The following is a 14,126-nucleotide window of genomic DNA, read 5'->3' on the forward strand; positions in this document are numbered from 1 at the left end:
CTCAAAAAGCCCCTACCTGGCATGCCAATTGTCGGTGTTTTCGGACCACCGACGAGTAAATTTGTTTTTGCGCGTCTGACTCGGATGGTGTGCTCTAAGGACACAAGGGTTTATACTGGTTCGGGTGAAACGTCTCTACGTCTAGTTCGCTGTTGCTCATGTTACCGACACTTGATTTGCAGTAGGGGTTACAAACAGGCGAGAGAGAGAGGATCCCAAGTCTTTGGTGGAAGGAGTGAATGGTGCCTGAGAGCTCGCTTGCCGCTCAGCCGTGTGCTCGTGTCATGCTCTTGTGTCCAGATCCTGCCTTTCATGGGGTGCCCTGCTTCTCTTTTTATAGGCAGAGGGAAAGCACAGGTTACAGAGGAGGAAAATGAGAAGAACGAGATAGAGAAGAAGGCTTCCAGGGTTGCCGAGTCCTTCTTCTCTTTTATGTGGGTCCCGCCGATTCTGTAGATGTTAATAGGGACAGCTCTATGTCACGGCCCTATTCATCACTGGTGCCATGCGCAGGCGTCATCTGCTGGTCATGGCGTTCCACTCCGTCCTGACGGACGTCGTGGTGAACTGACGTGCCTGTCAGTGTCCGTACGAGAATTAGGCAGAACAGCATCGGCGTGCCCGACACTGTTCCTGATGTGAATCACTAGGTATGGCCCGTCATGGCCACAGGTTACATCGAGGCGTGCCAGCCTCTTCCCTGGCGTCAGAGTTTTGACCCAGGCCCATACGTTTGAACCTGGAGTGGTTGGCGGCGGTATGGGTCCCCGTCGGACGAGACGGAACCCATGTCCTTGGGGTCGGGCGAGACGTAGCCCGCGACCATGGGCGAGACGGAACCCGTGTCCTTAGGGTCGGACGAGATGGAGCCCGCACCTAAGGGGTCGGGTGAGACGGAGCCCGTGGCCTCGAGGTCGGACGAGACGGAGCCGTGACTTTGAGCGAGAGGTAACCCGCATTCTTGGGGTCGGGCGAGACGGAGCCTGTGGGCTCGAGGTCGGGCGAGACGAAGCCCGCGACCTTAGGGTCGGACGAGACCTTTTAATATGTCTCGAGCCATCTGAAAAAGTCAGCGTGAATGTTAACTTTCTTGTTTTGGGTATCTCTAGTATAGATACCCGACAAGTATATACATGGAGGTCCTGGCGAAAGCTTAATTAATTAGGTGTCAATCGTGAGCGGCTGAGAGTGAGAGGAGAGGACCACGAAACGACAATTTGGGGCAACGCTCTCTTTAACTCCAGGGAGCGAACTTGCATGCCAGAGACTAGGCATGCCGTGCGGACGGGTCACGGTCTTCTCGTGGCGCGCACAGGGGCTTCCCGGCCATCTCCATGCCATCCGCGTCCGTTCCGTTGATCTCTCTCGCACCCGCAGATCCCCGTCCCCGGTACTGTGCAAAGTCCTTCCCGTCGCCTTCGTCTGATTGCATGCTAGTAGCTCCTAAAGGCCGGTCCAGGCCCCTGTCCGTGGACCCGTGGGAGATTAACGGCAGGCCCACGCCGGCCGTAATGATTTCCGGCCTTTACGTTGACACTACTGACGGTGAGAGTGAGAGGTGCAGCTGTGGACGGCAAGAGGTCACTGGCGCGTCGCCCGCTTTGGACAGTATACGGAGCTTTCAGCCTGCGGTAGCTAGCTCACGACACGGTCGATTGATGATCGTTGATCGGCCGTCCGGCCTTCTCAGCAAATGATATACATTAGCGCCATGAACACACACAGGCAGGCACATGATTACTACGGCCTACGGCACAGACATCATTAAGTAGCGCGATCAACTAGTTGCACCAAACTGTTGTATATACACTTGTACTGTCAAGCTAGCGTGGTGATAGTGGCTTGAATTTGTGACGTTGTTGTACTGCAAAAACTGTGAGGAGAGGAGTACTACTATATATGGCGTAGTACGTAGTAGTATATATGTTACTGGTAGTTGTACCTACTACGTAGGTTAAGAAGCACGATGGCACTCTAGCGGTCTAGCCAGCCAGTGAAATGCACGTCACCATCGTACCTCCTTGCGATTTACGTATTTGCTCCCATATGCCAGCAGGTGGTCCCTGATCGCCGGCCACCTTCCCGGCCGAATAGACAACGAGGTCAAGAACTACTGGAACTCGCACCTCAGCCGGCAGATCCACACGTACCGCCGGAAATACACCGCCGGGCCGGACACCACCGTCACCATCGACATGAGCAAGATGCATAGCGCCGACAAGCGGCGCGGCGGCAGGACCCCGAGGAGCAGCGCCAGCAGCAGCAAGAGCAAGAAGAGTAAGCAGCCGGACCCTGAGCCTGAACCGGAGTCGGGTGACGCGAAAGGCGCGTCCAGCCCGGCCACCGTCACCATCGACGTGAGCAAGCTGCGCAACGACGAAAAGTGGCGCGACGGCAGGACGCCGGGCCGGTCGCCAAAGAGCGCCACCAGCACACTACGTGAAATATGATTTCCAGGGGTGGCTACAGTGTATTTGTAGGGGCGGTTCGGCCAGCCACCCTCTATCATATCGTCTCTACAAATCATGTATTTGTAGGAGCGGTTCCCAGACCGCCTCTACAAATTGATTTGTAGAGGCGGCTGGTGTTATCAGCCGCCCCTACAAATCGATTTGTAGGAGCGGCTAGTAACACCAGCCGCCCCTACAAAATCGATTTGTAGGGGCGGCTACAGTACCAACCGCCCCTACAGTGTATTTTTCCGCCAAAAAAATCAAATTACCAATACGTGCTCCCTCAAATTAGATCAGAACAGACAGAGCTCATTACATTTTTTAAATACAATGACAATGTACATAATGAATGACAAGCTGCACATTGAGTGTTGAAACCCATTGCGTTTTAGAATACAGAGAGAAGTCACTGTAAGGCTAGGCTTCATCAAACATTCATCTGTGAACTTCTTTTACAATTGTGTCTTCACCAACAGAAGACGTTGGAAGCAGGTGTTTGTCTTCCAAGTCATCTTCATCAAAGTTATCGTTGCTGGTGGTGTTGGAACCATCTAAATTCACAGACAACAATATAACATGAGACTGGATAACAATAGGGCATAAACACACCAGAATAGACAATAGTACAATGTATATACATGAAAAGTGACTACAAGGAGATCTATATGCATGATATTGTCAGTTATAAATAGCATGAGAAACCACCAGTTATGACAGGAAATAGAGAACACCAGAATCTACATGAGAAACGACAGTCTGCAAGATGCTTTGTCTCAGTTGACTCAAGCCGCATGCTTTCTGGTAGAAGGCAGTTGCAGAAGGCGCCTGAAAATAGTTTGGATTATCCTCCATTGTAAGATATTGGAATTTTCATCCCAGTATGTGTATTCTTTTGCAACAAAAAAAGTATATGTTTTGATGCGAAGTTACAAACCAACCTAATAGATCCATGTGTTTCATTTGTCAGTGACTCAGTTACATCCAAAAATGCAATTCAAATCATGGGAGATATTGACATCAAATATTAAGGTTTATGCTTCTGTTGTTTTTCACTTTCATAATGGGGCCATACATGCCCCATGAGGGAAAAACTCTGGTCGGTATTTGCCTATAATCTGGACAAGACTAGTAAGAAATGTATTACATGTGGCAAGGATAACTAGTTATCATTGATCACAACAGATCATGTATGAGTTTCACAATATTCCTTTCAAAGACAATATATAGAGGAGCACATGTTTGAACTAGACAAGACTAGTAAGAAATGTATTGCATGCTTGCAGAGCTGGAGAATGATTGAACTGCTAATGTTGTATACTTCTTGGCTGTAATAAATCACCAGAAACTTTCAAAGACAATATATAGAGGAGCACATGTTTTATTACCTAGCCTTGCAAGTCGATTGACCCAACTAGGAATTGGTTTTCCTGTTAATCTGGTGCTAAGATTATCCGTAAAGTGGTTACAGTTCTTAGAAATGAGGTGCTAAGGCCAAATAACCGGATTGTAGATAGTAATACTTAGAGAGTGGTGCACTTTTCAAGAACTTGCACATTGACAAATTACACTTTCAGTTTCTTTTTTTTTAGAAGAGAATACAATAGAAACTTCATTGGCATTAACCTTCGCATTTGGCATGTTTGGATAACTTAGATCAAGCTGCTTCCAAATCAAGTCTTTTATCCAATTCTGTACACTGGTTAATCAAATCTAAGCATAAATCACAACTGAATTGGAAACAGTAAACGCAAAGCAAACTTTGTTTAAACAGAGAACAGTGGAAGCAATAGCAAATAGCTCAGTACCTATTCTCTTGAGTTCCCCTGATTGCAACAATTATCGAATTCAGATTATGAGCTACACCAACAAATGCCTGTTACATTATTCATCCAAAGAATGGTAGGTAAAGGGAAGGGTATGTCTTGAAAAGCTTGATGGGTTTGATAGCACAGAGACATACAATTTCACAGAAAAGTTATAAGAACTTAATTCAAAATGTGGAGGGATAGGTACCTGCAAGCAGTTCTCCACATCCACAATTAGAGATCTTATCTCGAAGCCCTATTTCAGCAATATGAAACCATATCAAAACTAGAAGCTAGCTTATCCTGTCCCATAGCCATTTTTAAAAACAACTTTATGTTTTAAAGTATTTCAGTAAGCAGAAGAGAACAAACTTGACAGTCTCTTACTTGAGTCAAGTCATTCCATCTTGAGCATGTCCACGTAAACAGCGCGGTTAAATCTATCATATACACCTAGAGACAACAGAGAATCATGAGATTAACCGCTGACACAAAAGGTGGAAGGACTTGGAAATTGTGAATAATCAGTGGAAAACAAAATCTACCAAAAAAACTAGGGACAACCACTACGTGGCAATTCCATCAGATAGTTGGTAGGTGTCCCTTTTGTCTATGGCCCTATGTAAAACTATAGCATTTGAGATGTTTGCAAATGCAATGACATGCTTATTCCACTCATAGCACAATCGATGAAAATAAGATAATTATCTTGTTTGTTACGGACTATTAAAGCTAGCTTGCAGTCGAAATCATTTTGATGCTAATTTATATACAACAGCAACCGAACAAGCATAAGAGAATCGCACAGAACTACCTCTTCCATGAGAAGCAACAAACAGCAAGAGTAGGAGAGCCACCACGCTGGCACCCAGGCTCCATCTCTCTATGAACCTGAACCTGCAGATGCATCCAAGCTAAATCTCAATCGGCTGAAGCACCAAAGGAACATCAATCACACAAACCAAAAGCGAGCAGACCAATTATTTCTTTTTCTTTTTTGAAAGAAAGCGAGCAGAGCAATTCCACGGCACGGAGCCTCCTTTAGAATCAATGCGAGGAGAATGTGCAGCAGCAGGCAACGATTCCAGAACCAAACGCACGATTAGAATAAAAAAGCTTAGGGGCGAAGGATTTGACATTCCAGGGACATCGAGGGGCGGCAAGAAAGAGAGGGGCTGGACAAACCGAAATGGGAGAAACTGGAAGAAGTGCACGAACAGCACTAGAGCGCTCGGCGCTCGTAGTGTTGCCTCCCCGCGACCCGCATCGAAGAACAGCATAACGATGAACGGAGAACCAACTACACGAACAGAAAAACAGCCGACCATAGGAATCGACAAAAACCAAACCAAATCAAAAGGATTCGATCCCTAACTTTGCACAGGCCATCACAAGTGGGTTAGTGAGGATACTCCAAGAGATCATCGCCCAATTTCTACCCAATCTCTGGGAAATTTCAGATCGAGCCAAGAACACGTAAAACTCCCCCAAAACAAAAATCATTGATTTCTCCGTGCTCGAGTCGATTCAATCAAATTAACTCTTAGGATAGCTTCAAATCATGTCATAGCACGAATCAACGCAAAAAGAACGAACAGATTTGGTCTCAAATCGACGAAATGAAAAATCCCCTAAAATAGCTGCGAAAATCATAGCAAAAGGGAAAAAGTCAGATTTGGAGAGGAGAACAAGTGCAGCACTACGAGCCGTGGGTCTAGAGCTCGTTGGCTGGGCGGGGGGGGGGGGGGGGGGGCGCTACCGGGGCGCACGGGCGGGCGAGGAGCCGCGGCCATCCGAGTGAGGGCGAGAGAGAGGGAGGGGAATGGAAGAGTCGAGACGGAGAGAGAGAGAGGAGGAGGAGGGCTGCAGATATTTTTGGGTGGGTGACTTATTCACTATACGTGGGGCATTTATAGGGGCGGCTCAATCACCAGCCGCCCCTACAAATAGAAACACCGGGGGCGGCTGGTGAGTGAGCCGCCCCTATAAATCAGACCCATTTGTAAGGGTGGCTCGTATCACCAGCCGCCCCTGTTGTTCCATTTGTAGGGGTGACTGGTCTTTGGCCTCCTGAGCACGCCACTGTAAGGGCGACTCCATCACCAGCCGCCCCTACAAAAAATTCATGTCATTGCTACAAATCTTTTTTCACTTAGTGGCAGCAGCAAGACCATAAGCAAGCAGCCAGACCCTGAGCCCGAACCGAAGTCCAGCGACGCGAAAGGCACGTCTAGCCCGGCCACCGCTGCGATGTCGGCGTCGTCAAGCCCGTGGCACAGCGACGACGGGGCGCGAAGCGCCGTGGTGGACGTGGACCTAGATCCGAACCAGCCCAATAGCAGCAGTGGCAGCACGGCCGAGGCACCCTGCAGCGAGGACGCGATCGGGCCATGGGTGCTAGACCCGATAGAGCTCAGGGACCTCTAGCAGGCCGAGAGCGAGATAGACGTCCTAGTGTCTATCGGGGCCGGCTACGATTTGGTTACCCAAGGATTTCACGCGGTCGGTGGTGAGGCCCAGGTGGACGACCTATTCGACATGGACTGGGACGGCTTCGCAACCCATCTATGGAGCAAGCTAGAGCAGATCGATCAGAGTGCGCAGCTGCAGCTATAGTTAGCGTCACTGTAATATTTCATAACAGTGTTATTTTCATCCTTGCTATCTTCAAGTATGTTAACGGCTTGCCACTTACCTCTTAGAAGGCTGCTAAATTAGCTTCAGTGACAGTGACTGCTCCATCATGACTAACTTGGTGCATAACCTGATCACCATCACCCAGAACATGTTCTCTATTTCATTCACCTCATACACATCGCTATGTTCGAACTTTTGCATGACCTGCCAAGCTTTGCCCAAGGAGGTGTCAGCAGATTTAAAAAAATATGTGTTGTCTGTGTCATGAGAATGAAAGAGTCAACCCCTTGTACCACAGTGATCCAATGTTGATGGATTTGAAATATCCATCATCGTTAATGTCTACGGTCTTGCCAACTTGATTGTACTAGTCACAACGTAGAAGAACCACTATCCTAACGCTTTCTAGGTTGGAGTTATACTACAACTCAATAACCGCTCAAAGGACACCATAAAACTCCACTAATTTGCCTCCATGTGTGCCACAGTTCATGACACCACTGTTCTGTGTATGCAGGGTTTTCTCATGGTCAACAATGTTATACCTGAATCCATTGATAGTGCAAGCTACACAGATCTTGACTTGGAGATTAGGACCACATGACAGTGCATACAAACCTTGAATTTGCACATGAACATGAAACCACCGTCACTACTAAATGTGGTAGAATTCTGTCAATGATCAGCCTAATAGAGCTAAAATATGCTAATCTCGTACATAAGATTTAAACCATTTTGAAAATTAAAACCCTATTGCTAGCCTCCTTTCAACATCATGTGCCCCTTCTTTATGTAAACTTTGTCTGTATATGTTGTACCACACATAAGGATTATTATTGGAAATATTTCGTATGTAATATAGGAAATAACAAATTAGCATATAAAAATCATACTTACTCCACATATGTTTGAACCTCCCCGTAGTTATTAAGCACATACCAAACTAGCTTGTCCCTGACTATATCATCGATGTGATGTACCTTAGTTTTGCCAATGCTCTTGACACCATGCATGAAAACAAAGGTGTCACAATGTAATGGCCCATCATGTGACATATTGGATGTACCTATTACAAAATGTCCACATCTCACTTTCTAAGTAAGCCTCTGCAATTGATTATTCAGGCTTCGACGTGTTGCTTAAGAAATTCTTCAACGTGCCCAGTCGTCATTTTATTGGGTACATCCATCCATACTATACGGGACCTCTAAGAAGTGCCTCATTAGGTAGATGAACAGTCAAGTGCACCATCACATCAAAAAAGACCGGTGGAAAAATCTATCAAACTTTCATAAGATCAGTGGGATATCCTCTTTGAGCTAATTCACGACATCTTTTCTCAGAGTTCTGCTGCACAGTTGCCTAAAGAAAGTTCCCAAGTTTTGAAACAACATTGTATACAACTTCGGGAATAAAACCTCTTCCTCATCCTCTGCCTCTTCCTCGTCAGAGTCGCTTTCACTCTTGTCACCACCTTTTGAGCGGCAGAGGTCATCCATGGTCGCTCTAGTGCGTTGGCCATGCGATTGTACCACTCATCATCAACGACCTTGACTTGTTCTCCAGCTCACTGTGCACCCAGTCCTAAAGCTTTGATAACCTCAACTCGACCTCATAGAACTCCCTTGCGATGACATAGAGCCCTATGAGTTCCTCCTCCTCCCCGGGCCACGCCACCAGCTCTAGTTTGCTCCGCTTCAGGGTCTGGTAGGTAGGCGGCGGAGCCTTCATCTCCTAGGCTAGGATCCATCAGATATCCTTCGCTGACAACTGATTCTTCACCCCTGCCACCTTTGATACCCATACGTAGGAGGACCCTCTATCTCCTTCCTTCCTGCGTGTAACACCCTCAGTGTTACGCCCTAAACCAACTACTAAATCATGTCACGAGCATCGTGTTTGTGTAATAATGCATGTGACAGAAGGTGTTGATAAATTTCTTGTAGCCTAAAATAATCAATAAAACGGTTAAATCAATGTTGATGCAATAGCTCATGTATATCAAGTAGGGTTTAAAACCAATTTTTATTAAGCAAAAATACTATAGAACATATGTGTGATACTTAAATAAAGTTTAAAGTACAAACTTTGTAGATAACAATGCAACTCTTACTGTAGAAAAATAATGTCACTATCTAGTATTTCTAATAGTCTAGAAATGGAACTTGAAAGCAAATCCAGCTCAAGACTTTGAAAATTCCTAAGGTGAGCAGCAGTGTGACAACGCCATGTTTGACAAATTATTCTATGAAATTAAGTTAAAAAGGGGTGTCGTGTTGTAGCTCTTATTGATAGCCTAAGGTGCCCTCTTTAGAGTAGTGAAGATGGATTGGTTCCAAATTGAATCGTTTAGTTTTTATGGGTGCTTTCAAATTCATGCGTGTACTCAGTCTCGGGCCACCAGGCTCGGGCGTGTGGTCACCTCGTGTGGCCATTCTGCATCGCTGCGCAGCTATGCTATGCACGCGCGTGCGTGGCCGCACACTGGCCGACCGAGGCTACCCTTGGTCTGGCCGTGGCCTGGCTGTGGCTTCGCTGCTCTGGCCGCATCGCTTGCAGCCAGCCGTAGGCCGCCGTGCCCCGCCGGCCCTCTCTGCGCCCGACCGCCACTACCACCATGGCTGTCGCTGATGCTACTACTGCCCTCCATGTCGCGCATCATGACACAATCACGATCGTAGTCGCAGTCGCTACTATTGCCGTCGTGTCACTATCACACTCGTGTCTGCTCACTGCATCACACTGCCCCCTCCCTGGCCTGGTTGGGTCCTGTCCATACGTGGTCGTGCACGCCATCATCACGCCATTAATGGCGCTATGGCGCGCGGGCCATGGCCGGTTGCAGACACTTGCGCTCGTCCCCTCGTGCTTGGACGTATGTCCCTCAGTCGGGTCAACCATGTCTCACCAAGAATCACCTCATCGAGTCACCGGCCACACCCCTTCTCTCTCTTTTTTCCTTCTCTCTGTTGCTGCCACCGAGCCGCACCAACGTGCCTACCTATGAGGGGTCATCTCCCATCAATTCCATGCACCCACAGCTCCACCCTCACGTTCCCTATCCAACCGTCCCCACCCCGCCATGATTATGGCCAGGCCGAGGTCCAATTTTGGAGCTTTGCTCCTACCACCGCGCCATTAAGACCCAGCCCGCCTCACCGTGGCTAGCTCCAACCTCGCCATCTCGCGTCCAATTGACCGCACCACTAGCCCCTCCTAGAACCCCTTTTCATTGTGTGCACCCAAGTCACAGCCCTATAGCCACCTCCACTCTGCTGACACGGTCGTGTCGCTACAGTTCGCCATAGAGCTCGTCGCGCGCACGTGGCCAGACTTGCTCGGGGCGTCTCCGGCTAGGCCACCGCCATGGGTAGGATCGTCGTGCATCACTTATGCTTACCCATCACTTCTATTATCTGTTGCATATTGTGGCTCACTAGAACACAGTTGTCATTGCCGTAGGTCGCCCACCGTCGGGGAGAGCCCGCTCTGCCTCACCTCCGTTGGTGCAACCACCACCCATCATCGCGCGTTGGTCCATAGGTGAGCATCGGTCCCATAGCTATGTCTACAAGGGTCCTGGTTGGCCGGCGTAACTGGGCTGTACCGGTCCACGACGTGCCGGCGAGCGCGGCGAGCGCGGGGACCTCCCTAATGCGAAGACAACTTCTCTCGGGGTCTTTGATGCATAAGTGCTGACTAAGTAAATAGTACAAATAGTGGCTACGAGAATAGTAGGTAGCTCAGGGGCATTTTTGCTAAAATGCCAGCGCGCTCGGGCTCCCTGCCATGGGCCGCCTCCGCTCGTGGGCCGCGTTGGGCCAGTTTGGTTCGTCTTTTTAATAAAGAATTAGAAATGATTTTATATTTTTATTTAAGAACCAATTTTATGTAATTAATCTAAAATCATGTAGATGTCTAAAAAATTGTGAAACAAATTTTGTTAGGTTCCCAAAATTGTGACCTATCTGCTAGTATATTTTATTCACATAGTTTTATAATTTAAGATGCTTAATATTGTAAGATATAAACTTGTAGGAATTTTTGTGATGAATGGATGATAGTGTTGGCTCTAAAACTTTTATAGTAAATCCCTAACATTATTAGATGCTCACTGTAATTTTTGTAGCTCCATAATAATCAGTTTGCTAGGGTAGCTAAATGAGCCATAGTTTGAAAATATATGTTTAATCAATAAAATGCCGAAACACCTTGGGATTTTAAAACTAGAACATTTTTTCGGAGACAAAGCCTTACTTGACGACGTGGATACGTAGACCAGTACATTACTCATTAAATCTGGCTCGTTAGCTTGCAGAGCATAATCGTATATTTAAGAGTTACGGTTACTGTTGATTAATTGCATCTCTGCGTTGTATCCATGTATATCATAATAGGAACAACGATGGATCATAAAGTCAATTGGAGTAGCAGAAAAGATGATGCTTTGATGATCATGTCACTATAATAGAATGCTAACTTTTGGTTATATATTACCCAGGCAAGCTCCGGAGCATAACCCATATTATTCTGTACTTTATTTTACGCTTGTGCATTAAGTTTTAAGGAGTTGAATGAGACCCACTTGCATATATATATATATATATATATATATATATATATATATATCCTTGTCCTATGAGTCCTACTAGTATGTCAGGATCATGTAGATTGCTATGCTGCAGGACTCGATAGAAGTCGAGTGATTACCCATCACTTGTGAGAGATAGGAGAGATATTATTGTTGTTATTTCATTACTATCACATGGAATATATATATGACTGATAATTGGGGGCTGGGCGGAATGGTACTTTAGATCTAGACTTGGTTAGGCATTCGAGCGAGGCTCGGATTGCACTTGTTTCGCCTATGACGATTGAGGACCGTCCGTTGTTGTAGATGGTAGTCAGGTCACAGACTTATTATCCTGAGCACATACTTGCTTATAGGAGCGGGAAGGCTCGTTATGCTCTTGTCGTGGGTTTCAGCTCTTTCTGGACCGATTGATTGGAGGTGGGGATGGTGGAGGTCTAAGCACCACACTGAGTCCAGGACTCAAGAGTGGGGGCTTAGAGTCCATGTTTGGATGGGGACCTAGACCCCATGATAGGAGTGGAATGGGTTAGTCTTGCTTATGCCTAGGGTACAAGTGGGGCGTCTATTTTGGGGTACCCAACTGGGATACATTGGTTCGTGAATCATCGTTTCTATGAGATGGTACGACTTGGCTATGGTCTAGCACCGTAGTAAGAACTGGAACTTGAAAGGTGATAAAATGGGTCTGATTGCTTACCACCTGCTTAAAAGTAGCATAGGTGCTTACATAGAATGGTTAGTTACTGAACTATTGATGATTGCTAATAAAATTGAATATAAGGACGCACATTTAGTAATGTTTTCGTAGATGCAATAACCCACAAGCCAAATAAGCCTTGCATATCCTTGGAGTCTTTTATTTTCCTCCTGCCGGGTAAGTCTTGCCGAGTACAATCAAGTACTCATGGTTTTATTCCCCCTGTTGCAGACGATCGGAGGATACTTAGAGCTGACTCTTGTGTGTGGAAACCTCCTGGTGGGCTCAGAGAGGATTACTTTCACGCTATGACCGTAGTGTTTATTTATAATCCTTACTAAAGGTTTTTATAAGAAAAGATGTAAAAATTTGCTAACATCTCTTGTATAAGAATATCCACTATGTTAATGCTCCACCATGACATTGAATTAATCTTTGCTCCCTCTATAACTCTGAAAACATTGTTATTTCACTGTTATAATAAATTGAGGTAATATCTTGTTACTATAATAGAGTGATGTAACAAATGGCTTTAGAATGTTGTAAGCTTTATTCTCTTATTTATGAACCTGATGGAAAATTATGGATTTTTGAGTTCTCCCTCGGGGTGTGCTCGACAGAACTACATAGTTTAGTGTCCTCTCTTGAGTACTTAGTGTCTAATGGGAGATAAGTACTCCTAGAAGGCATTAGATTAGACGGTTCTACCACATGTGGTATCAGAGCATAAATGAGGAAATAAAGCTTCAAAAACCCTTTTCAAACTAAAATTATATAACCTATTTTTGCAAAAAAGTTAGGGCGTTAATTACGAAATATGTAAGTAGCCCTATTGTGATGGTTAAGCATCCAAAATAGGTTTAACTAGGCTTTCTCTGATGGACTGACTCTCGTGTACTATACGATCTTTAAGTCAGTCATCCTAAGTAATGCCTTAGTCGTTGAGACCATATTGCTAGTAGATGCGTCCTTCATAGATGTCACGCGAGTCGTATTGTGCACGACTGACCCGTCCTTGTTCAGGAGTTATTGGTGCACTGTGACTTTGTGCTCCACATTAGTCTATGGTTCACGCCTATCGTGACCCACGTCTCTCCGTACTCCTTTCTACGCTCTTGTCGGGTCCTTGCCCTACAGCCGTACTAGTCATTCATGGCCTCAGACATCGTTCGCCTCGAACGCAAATTCGGTCGATTCATTTGTAGCGATTCCACATAGGAACCCTGGTGGAGCACGCCAGGACCACTAACCACTTTGCCATTATAGGTAGGGCCTAGCCTAGCCATTGGTACCCCTACTCGGTGCAGTCTAGCTCTCTTCCTTTTGAGCAAGCTTTTCGCTCAATCCTCCCTTACAATCGCTCACCCAGGTGGCAGGAGCCTAGGTTAGCAATTACTACCTGAACACTGAGGGTTTTCCCAAAATCCTATATGCCACCCTACAAAAACTCAGGGTCAAGGATCATCCCAAGTATGAAGGCCCTGAGTATGAAAAGCATGACACTGAGCGGTGTGAAGTTACCGTCTATATTGGGAAGAGTGAGGAGTTCCCTAATATCACTAAAGCCTAGAATGTGACTGCTACCGGGTTTTGCTTCGTCGATACCTACCAAGTTGTGGCCCGTAAGGCCTTGCGGCATCTTTGCCAGATCTATGAGGAGCCCATTGCTCGTACCCCCATGAGGTTCTTTCCACCTTTGGAAAAGAATCAACGGGTATGGAGGGCTCGCATGGAGGCTTTGCAAGGGGAGGATGCGCAAGAAGATAGCTCAACTGTGGTGCACCTGACCATATACTTGCTTGCTCTAGATGAGCAGTATGACCGGCACGCCTCAGAACTAAGGAACTACCTTTGATGAGCCAAGGAAGCCAAGATCTTCTCATGGATGCTCTAGGTGTAGCTTGTCGAAGCGCATGGAAGTGCAGCAACCGTAGAGT

At 46.4% G+C, this 14,126-nt stretch overlaps 1 pseudogene; it reads left to right on the plus strand.

Moving 5' to 3' along the window:
* Positions 1–312: 312 nt before the first annotated feature.
* LOC136466550 (transcription factor Y1-like) lies at positions 313–6,874 on the plus strand (annotated as a pseudogene).
* Positions 6,875–14,126: the final 7,252 nt, after the last annotated feature.

Source organism: Miscanthus floridulus, chromosome 1 (assembly GCF_019320115.1).
Source record: "Miscanthus floridulus cultivar M001 chromosome 1, ASM1932011v1, whole genome shotgun sequence".
In the NCBI taxonomy this organism is placed as follows: domain Eukaryota; kingdom Viridiplantae; phylum Streptophyta; class Magnoliopsida; order Poales; family Poaceae; genus Miscanthus; species Miscanthus floridulus.